Source organism: Equus caballus, chromosome 18 (genome assembly GCF_041296265.1).
Source record: "Equus caballus isolate H_3958 breed thoroughbred chromosome 18, TB-T2T, whole genome shotgun sequence".
NCBI classification, from domain to species: Eukaryota; Metazoa; Chordata; class Mammalia; order Perissodactyla; family Equidae; genus Equus; species Equus caballus.
In genome coordinates this window covers 33,063,008-33,072,719 of record NC_091701.1, presented here as the reverse complement: position 1 = coordinate 33,072,719, position 9,712 = coordinate 33,063,008, and the positions used below count along the sequence as shown (strand labels likewise).

General features: G+C 37.6%; 1 long non-coding RNA gene across 1 annotated transcript; it reads right to left on the bottom strand.

Moving 5' to 3' along the window:
• Nucleotides 1-5,426: 5,426 nt before the first annotated feature.
• On the bottom strand, nucleotides 5,427-7,615 carry LOC138918646 (uncharacterized). Its single transcript, XR_011428211.1, has 2 exons — nucleotides 7,462-7,615; nucleotides 5,427-6,791 (listed from the first exon to the last, which is right to left on the bottom strand). It is a non-coding gene; the product is annotated as an uncharacterized lncRNA (long non-coding RNA).
• Between the last annotated feature and the right edge of the window lie 2,097 nt (nucleotides 7,616-9,712).

The window sequence follows — 9,712 nt, the reverse complement described above, 5'->3', positions numbered from 1 at the left end:
TTATAAACACCAAAGGGAATGCTGTCCTGTTATGGGAAAGAAAATTATAGTGAAAACAAGGCAAATCTATCCCAGAACTGAGCATAATCTGGTTCCTTAAGGATGCCTGCACAAGGAGGAGTCAAAATATTATATAATATTGGCAGGTTTGCTCATTAAACACAAAACTTTTGATTTAATGTGTACATGGAAATCTTGATGAGATTCATCTGAACTGCATCAGCTTGAAATACGAACCAAGTCCTTACTTTATCTCTTTTGCCTAAATGATAATACATAGATGCTTCAGCAAAACTCATGGAACAGACAAACCATCACGATAAGAGCTGAAAGTGCTTCCAGGTCTATTTTCCCTCAGAAATTCGTGTTAAAACATTCACACACAACTCTTAGAGAAGCCACTTGGTGTTTACATCCCCTCACCTCCATAGTATCCTTATCCCTACTCCAGAAGAACATGAGTTAGAAAAAATAAAAGCCCAGGACCAGGTGGCTTCCCTGGGAAATTCTACCAAACTTTCAGAGAGGATTTAATACTTATCCTGCTCAAGCTATTCCAAAAAATCAGGGAAGATGGAATGCTTCCTAACAGATTCAACAAAGCCAACATCACTCTGATACCAAAGCCTGACAAGGACAACACGAAAAACGAAAACTATAGGCCAATATCACTGATGAACATAGATGCAAAAATCCTTAACAAAATATTGGCAACCTGAATACAGCAATACCACAAAAAGATCATATATCACGATCAAGTGGGATTTATATCAAGGACACAGGGATGGTTCAACATCCGAAATCAATCAATGTGATACACCACATTAATAAAATGAGGAATAAAAACCACATGATCATCTCAATACATGCAGAGAAAGCATTTGACAAGATCCAACAGCCATTTATGATAAAAACTCTTAACAAAATGGGGATAGAAGGAAACGACCTCAACATATTAAAGGCCATATATGACAAACCCACAGCCAACATCATACTCAATGGGGAAAAACTGAATACTGTCCCTCTGAGACCAAGAACAAGACAAGGATGCCCGTTCTCACCACTGTTATTCAACATAGTACTGGATGCTTTGGCCAGAGCAATTAGGCAAGAGAAAGGAATAAAAGGAATCCAAATAGGAAGTGAAGAAGTGAAACTCACTGTTTGCAGACAACATGATCTTATATATAGAAAACCCTAAGAATCCATTAGAAAACTATTAGAAATAATTAACAACTACAACTACAGTAAAGTTGTGGCACACAAAATCAACCTACAAAAATCAGTGGTATATCTGTACTCTAATAATGAACTTACAGAAAGAGAACTCAAGAATACAATTCCATTTATAACTGTAACAAAAAGAATAAAGTACCTAGGAACAAATTTAACGAAGGAGGTGAAGGACCTATACAAAGAAAACTATAAGACATTATTGGAAGAAATAGATAATAACATAGAGAGATGGAAAGAGATTCCATGCACATGGATTGGAAGAATAAACATAGTTAAAATGTCCATACTACCCACAGCAATCTACAGATTCAATGTAATCCCAATAAGAATCCCAATGACGTTCTTCACAGAAATAGAACAAAGAATCCTAAAATTCACATGGGGTAACCAAAGACCCCAAATTGCTAAAGCAATACTGAGAAAAAAGAACAAAGCTGGAGGCATCACAATCCCTGACTTCAAAATGTGCTACAAAGCCATAGTAATCAAAACAGCATGGAACTCGTACAAAAACAGACGCACAGATCAATGGAACATAACTGAAAGGCCAGAAATAAAACCGCACATATACGAACAGCTAATCTTCGACAAAGGTGCCAAGAACATACAATGGAGAAAAGATAGTCTCTTCAATAAATGGTATTGGGAAAACTGGACAGCTGCATGCAAAAGAATGAAAATAGACCATTATCTCACGCCATACACAAAAATAAACTCAAAATGGATCAAAGACTTGAAGATAAGTCCTGAAACCATAAAACTCCTGGAAGATGATATAGGTAGTTCACTCTTTGACATCGAACTTAAAAGGATCTTTTTGAATACCATGTCTTCTCAGACAAGGAAACAAAATAAAAAATAAACAAGTGGGAATTCATCAGACTAAAGAGCTTCTGCAAGGCAAAAGAAACTAGGATCAAAACAAAAAGACAACCCACCAAGCAGGAGAAAATATTTGCAATTCATATATCTGATAAGGGGTTAATCTCTATAATATATAAGGAACTCGCACAACTGAACAACAAAAAAACAAACGGCCCAATTGAAAAAAAGGGCAGAGGATATGAACAGACATTTTTCCAAAGAAGATGTACAGATGGCCAATAAACACATGAAAAGATGTTCAACATCACTAATCATCAGGGAAATCCAAATCAAAACTACACTAAGATACCACCTTATGCCTGTTAAAATGGCTATAATCACTAAGACTGAAAATAACAAATGTTGGAGAGGGTGTGGAGGAAAAGGAACCCTCACACACTGCTGGTGGGAATGCAAACTGGTGCAGTCACTATGGAAAACAGTATGGAGATTCCTCAAAAAACTAAAAATAGAACTACCATATGACCCAGCTATCCCACTACTGGGTATCTACCTGAACAACTTGAAAGTAACAATCCAAAGTAACATATGTACCCCTATGTTCATTGCAACACTATTCACAAAAGCCAAGACATGGAAACAATCCAAGTGCCCATTGACTGATGATTGGATAAAAAAGTTGTGGTATATATATACAATGGAATACTACTCAGCCATAAAAAAGACAAAATCATCCCATTTGCAATAACATGGATGGACCTGGAGGGCATGATGCTAAGCCAGACTGAGAAAGATGAACACAACATGATTTCACTCATATGTGGAATATAAATGAACACATGGACAAAGAAAGCAGATCAGTGGTTACCAGTGGGCACAGGGAGTGAAGGAAGCACTTATATGGTGACAGACAAGAAATAATGTACAACTGCAGTTTCACAATGATGCAAACTATTATGAACTCCAAAAAAAACTGAAAACAAATGCAGCCCTAAAAATGCTTTAGAACTTGGTTCTCAATCTTTCATTTCTGTGAGGTTTTGGGTTCTGAACTTCCAAAGAGAATTAACTAATTAGTTTTTATTTTAAAGCACAAAAGAAATGTATATATGTAAGGATATATATCCTTATTCAAAAACAACTTTTTTGTTTGGCTGAGGAAGATTCACCCTGAGCTAATATCTGATGCCAATCTTCCTCTTTTTTTTTCACTTGAGGAAAATTAGCCCTGAACTAACATGTGTGCCAATCTTCCTCTATTTTGTGTGTTGGTTGCTGCCACAACATGGCTGCCAATGAATGGTGTAGGTCTGCACCTGGGAACAAAACCTGGGCTGCCAAAGCAGAGTGCACCAAACTTAACCACTAGGCCATGGTGCCAGTCCCTTCAAAATCAACTTTTAATCTTGAATGGGTGTGTCTAAGGCTCTTTCCATCCCTGCTCACATGTTGACCTTTATAAGCCTCAGAGGTTGCAGTGGTTGTGAACTTTTTTCTTTGAATGATTGTCTTTAAGTGCAAGAGATGACCCGGTAACATATCACACATTTCTGGGTGTTATGGCTAGGGAAGGGGAGGTCCCATCTATGAGGGTACTCAATACTGCTCCATCTTGGAACAATTTTTGTCCCTTTCTTTTCCTAAAGCATCTCCATGTAGAGGTCTAAGATTCTTTGTCATCTTTTAAAAAACCCTTGATGACGTGTATAATTCAGTCAAAGTACAAGACTGAAAATTGATTTCTTAGAGGTAGCATTAAATAGCACAGTTTAATTACCTTCCTCTATAATACTGCCATCATGTGACTCCAATTCGTTACGATAACAAAAAAACACATCATGATATGTGTTCTGGGTAAAAAAGTCATCTCTCATTGTCCAAACGTTGGACCATCCCTTCATATTTTTATGTTAGAATTCTTGTTCTTTTAGCTACTCTCAGAATCAATATGATGTTAAGATTTCAGGAAATCTGATATTTTAAGCAATATTTTAGTTCAAATGTGACATTACATATTCATCTTCTTAGCTATTTGTAGTCATGTATATTACTGATTACCACATTAAATTACCAATTTAAATATTTATTTAAAAAATATTCCTTGTAGTAGGGAATGGTGTGTGCTTCCTGGAGATGGGCCAGGTCGCTGAGAAACAGAGTCAGGAGGAAGACCGCCTAGAGAACTTTTGATATTTGAACCATGCGAATATTACCTACTTAAAAGAAATACTAAATGTTTTTTAAAAATGCAAACGCAAATATTTTCTTTGATACAAATTACATACGGGTTCTGATGGCTCAAAACCACTTTCCAAAGGGAGGAGGTCATTGCCGTTTGAAAGTTATTAAGAATTCAGATCCGTTTCCCCACTCTTATAGGCCTATAAATAAAAAACATAGAAGTTCTTCATGTGGCATCAAAAATAAAGATGTTTGCCTCGGATTAAAACTCATAGTTTGATTGGGAGATGAAAATTAGTCTATGATTTTGAACCCAGAATCTAAGGAAAGTTGTGGGGATTGCTGTGCATAATCCATGAGAGAGAGAGAAAAGGATTGAGGGACTCTTCCAGGACAACATTCCAGAGAATTTCCAATGTGCCGCTCTGCTGGTCTCCCACACCTGGTCTGCATTATCACTCTGGGGCCTGGAAGCTATAAAGAATAGCAACATATACAGGAAATGGTTGTAAATACATAAGAGAAAGTGGCTTAATAAAAGAATAGCTCAGGGCTGGTCTTCCTCAGCAAAAAGAGGAGGATTGGCAGCAGATGTTAGCTCAGGGCTAATCTTCCTAAAAAAAAAAAAGAAAAAAACTATTGGGTTTTAGAATACCCGATCTGGGTTCAAATCCAGGCTCTGCTACTTACAAGCTATGTAAATAATTTACTTAACTTCTTTAGGAGTCAGGTTCCCCATTTCCAACATTGGCATATCGACAGTGTCTGTCAGGTTTTTGGGAGGATTTAGTGCAACACATGGAAAGAAAGTACTCAGCATGGTGCACAGCACACGAAAAACGCTGACCACAATTATTATTATGCTTTCCTGCATTCCATGCATCACCTAATTTGGTGACTTACACATAGCTGTTACTGAATAAATGTTTATTATTTTTTAGGTAATGGCGATGTTTAAATCATTCAACAAATAATTATTGAGCATACCATTTGTCAAAGACTAAAATATGATGCTGAGAACAGAGGCATAAATTAAGATCTGGTTCTCTGCCCCCTTAGAGGAGCTTTTTTTATTAGTCAGAAGTTAGATTAGACATTGCAATGAACCTAAGCATTATTGATCTTGTCTTGTGGCCAAACGCTAAATAGAAAAAGAAAATTTTGATATTGATGATAGGTGAAGATATAGCTATTATTGCTTGGGGAAATATTCATTCATTCTTTTATTCAATAAACATTTATTTATCAGTTAATATCTTAGAAGAGGAAAATAGGGTCATGTTGGGTGATAAAACATATAAAGTGGTAACTAGATAGAAATGAAATACATTATAGGAGAGCACAGAGAAGAAAGAGAAATGACAGCAAATCCATGTAAAGATGCATCATGTTTCTAAATGCTTCCACCACACTTTACCCACACATAAATCTATTGAGGCCGCTCATAACATCAGACATGTCGTCAAGTAAGATAAGCTCTTACAAGTTGATGACAATATGTGTCATGAGTATGAGCATGGACTTCAAGTAGGACCAAGATTGGAATACTAACTCTGCCACTTATTAGCTGTTTGACACTGGGAACATTACTAAACCTATTTAAGTCTTAATTTTCTCATCTGTAAAATAAAGACTAAGTACCTCCAACGGTTGCTACTAGGATTCGATGAGAAATATACCTAAGCTGTCTAAAGCAGTGCTTGGCACAGCCAAACTTCAGAAGGCGCTTGTTATTATGACATGTAAGAATTAACACTAAGCTCAGGCTGCACAGCAGACTGCCAAAATGTGTCCCCCAGACCACAGGGCACACAAACACTTCTTGAGAACCCTTGCCATAGACCTTCATAGAGTTGGTGGCTTGGCTCAGTGCTCTGCTCTGATGTTGACCCACTGAGTCAACCTCCCATAGGACAGCTGTGCCTTCATCTATTCTACTTTTTAGTCAAAGCATATCTGTACAGGGTATAGCTCAAGAAGTTAAACTCATTCAAAGATGTCAACTCTGTATTTCTAAAGAAGGTCTTCTGATGTTTTTGGTTGTCTCTTTGTTTGTTCAGTTTATTCTATTTGGGGGGGTGCAGTGGAGCTCCTGATACATGATGGCAAGTCTCTTTAGACTTTGCGTCTGTTACTCCACAAAACATGCACAGTTTTACACAGACCATCTTATGGCATAAGCAGCTCCTCTGAACACCTCCTAAATGATTATCCACAGCATTTGATAAATATGAAAGCTTCTGAGCTTAAATTCTTTCTCTGTGGATTTGTAATATATTCCAGCACCAGCTCAAGATACATTGTTCTACCAACACAGTAGATGTCCAATAAATATTTGTTGGTTGATTTATTTTGGTGAGTGATTGAACTCCAAGGCCTCATACAGTGTCCTTACGCACAGCTGTGTAAACTCTATTGAATGAAACTGAAGCTTGTCACATTCCAGGAGTAATAGGGAATGAGTTAGCCAAGTACCTCTTCTCTGACATGTCGTCCATCAAACAGCTTTAACATCTTGCTGACATAAAAGCAGCTTCAGGAGAATAACACTATGACAAAAAACAAAACCACTTACTCAAAGGATTAAAAGAATAATAGCAAAAGTATCAAAATGTGTCCATTAACAAGGGGAAGAGAGAGGGAGAGGAGATTGCTTTCAAATTGCAAGTGAAAATTAAACACAATTTCATAAAGTTCCCATGGTTTCAGCTTCGCCAGTGTAAAATTCCAAATCAACATGCTAGGAGGCCAACGCACTTAAATGAAATCCCTAGATACGCTCCTGAGTTTAACAAGCAACCTTATACCTTTAGACAGACTTGCTGGGAGCAGGAGGAATTGCTCCACGGCAGCTAGTGTTCGAGAACTTTAACTACCTTTGCTCCAACCCATCACAATAGATTCATAACCGGAGGAAAACTGAAACTCATTATATTCATCTCTGTTCATACTTGTTCCAAAAATAATTTTGGAAAAATTAGCTTGCTTGTTAGGGTTCTCAGAAAATCAAATTGGTTTTCATTTCTGGCTTAGAGATGATTAGCTAGATAGATAAATTGATTGAAGGACTCCCCTCCCCCATTCTAAGCCCTTTCCAATTTAAGTCTAAACTCATTCTTTGCACTTACGTATAATAGAAAGAAGTGGAAATTGTATTATGTATGCTTTTTTGGCTAAGCCCAAATAAGCAGGATGCAGTAACAGAAGAAGGGAACATACCTAAACTCATTGCAGGGCTTGCTGAATTGCTGTTTCTTGCAGAAGTTTTGGCATGGGGGTTCCCAAGGTCTCTTATCTTCTCTGCCCAATGTTTTAGCATTTCGACTGCTTCCTTCAGTTAGTGCCCATCCAAATCCTTCAAACTGCTTTGTCTCTTATTTAGAGGGAGAAATTACTTGTCAAGGAAAGGAAAGGAAGACAAGATGGAAAAGAGGGAAGCTATAGCATATAGCTTGGAATACCATATTTTCACAGAAGCTGTCCAGAGCCCAGAAAAGATCTTGCTAACAGTGATGAAGAGAGAAACCCCATTCCTTGTGATCGTCAAGGGCCTTTGGCCTTGCTTTATGGAAATCACACCCTGGACAATTTTGCGTGATTTGGAACATGACATGGAGTGGGAATACACCTTGGAGTTTAGAAAGCACTCCTCCTCCTAGCCCTTGGAGCTCAACTCAGCACAAAGGAAGAAGGCGACATTCTGAACTTCAATTCACACTGTGGAGCATGTGTTCCCTCTGGAGCCTGTGTTCTCCCTGATCTTACAAACACTTAATTACAGTGAATTCGACTCCCATGACCTTTAGGGAAGCGCAGAGGGTTTTTTTCCCAGTGCGTCCATTTCTGTATCTCTGTTCTGCAGTCCATACGGAAGCTGATCTGAGAACCAGGCATTTCAGCAGAGTAAATCAAAGACGTGAGAGGGAAAATATGTCAGCTCTAAAACACAGGCTAAAAGATTTGCACTTCTTTTCTGTGGATGGTGATTGAAGTGAGTACCCAACTGAAATGAAGAAAATTCTTCCTTCAAACATACACACATGCAAATGTGCACGAATGGCATGGGCACCTGACCCAGTGTCCTTATATCCCTCTGAATTTCCGACTTTCTTACGCGCTCTCCTTTCTTAATTATGTTTTACTTTCATGGACTCTTATTTGAGTTTGTTTGATGAACTAGGCATTCTAACACCATCTAGCTGACAGCTCCTATATGCTGTAGCTAAAGAGACTATTGCTATGAGAATAAAGTAGGAATATGCAAGGGCATGATTGCGCTTTGTATGGAAATTCTCACAATTCTGACACATGCCTTTAACATTTTGAGGATGATTAATTAATTATTATGGAATAATTTAAGCAATAGAAAAATAAAATTTCTAATTTCAGTTGTCTGGTCTATTACACCTTTAAACATACCCACACACTTTACAAAATGTGTCTTGATTTGGGGTTAGGAAATTGTTTGCCATGATCAGAGCTTCTATTTCTTATACAAGGGACATTGAGACATATTGTTTACAAACTTAAATCCTCATAAACTAAGCATGTGTTTTCACTTGGGCAACCTGAAGTGATCAGGAGCGTGAACGACGCTGATGGGTATCCAGTGCTCACTCTGCATTTGACATTCCCTCACACACAGTTCCCACGCCTCTCCATTTCTTGTTTCAAAGACTTCCTCCAGCCAATTCAAGAACTATATAAACACTAACACTTAATAAGGCACTAATTTTGAAATATGGCTTTAAGATGCAGCTCTGCTCCTACAAGTTGGATGATGTTGAATTGCCACTTAATCCTGCTGGGCCTCAGTTATTACAACTGCAAAATAAAGGTGTTGCAAAATATGATTTTTCAGTAACCATCCAACTCTACCATTATGCCTGTCGTACGGGATCTCTCAGGTGTTTCAGTTATTTACAGTTGTCTGTTCCCCCTACCTTTTTGCAAGAATTTTATGCTTTTCAAGGAACAAATTTTACATAGGTCTGACTAAACATAACTGGGAAAGAGTTCTGTAAAACATGGCTATTAACCAAGAACATTATGTTTTCAAATAAGAGTTTTGCTTAGCAAATTAAAGCTTTCATTAGAAAAGCTATTACACTGATCTTAGAGAAAATTCCACAAGGGCCAAAGTGTATTGATCCAAACACATATTGAACTTCAGTGTCTCTGCTTCAATTTAAAAGGATAGAGAAACACACTTGGCAAATGCACCATTACTTTACAAAGCCCTTACATTTCCTCCTTTTTGTGAGTGGTTTCTGCTAATACTACCAGAGTAACAAAACTTCCTTCTAGAATTTATCCTCTTTCTTACACTGATAATTCTATGAATCTGCAAATGGTAATTTAATCTCTTGCTAAATTATTTGTCAAAATGAAAACCATTAGGGCACGTGCCAGGAGACATTTGGTGCCTCTGACTATTTGAATGCAGGCTTTTGACAATAGGGAACAACTC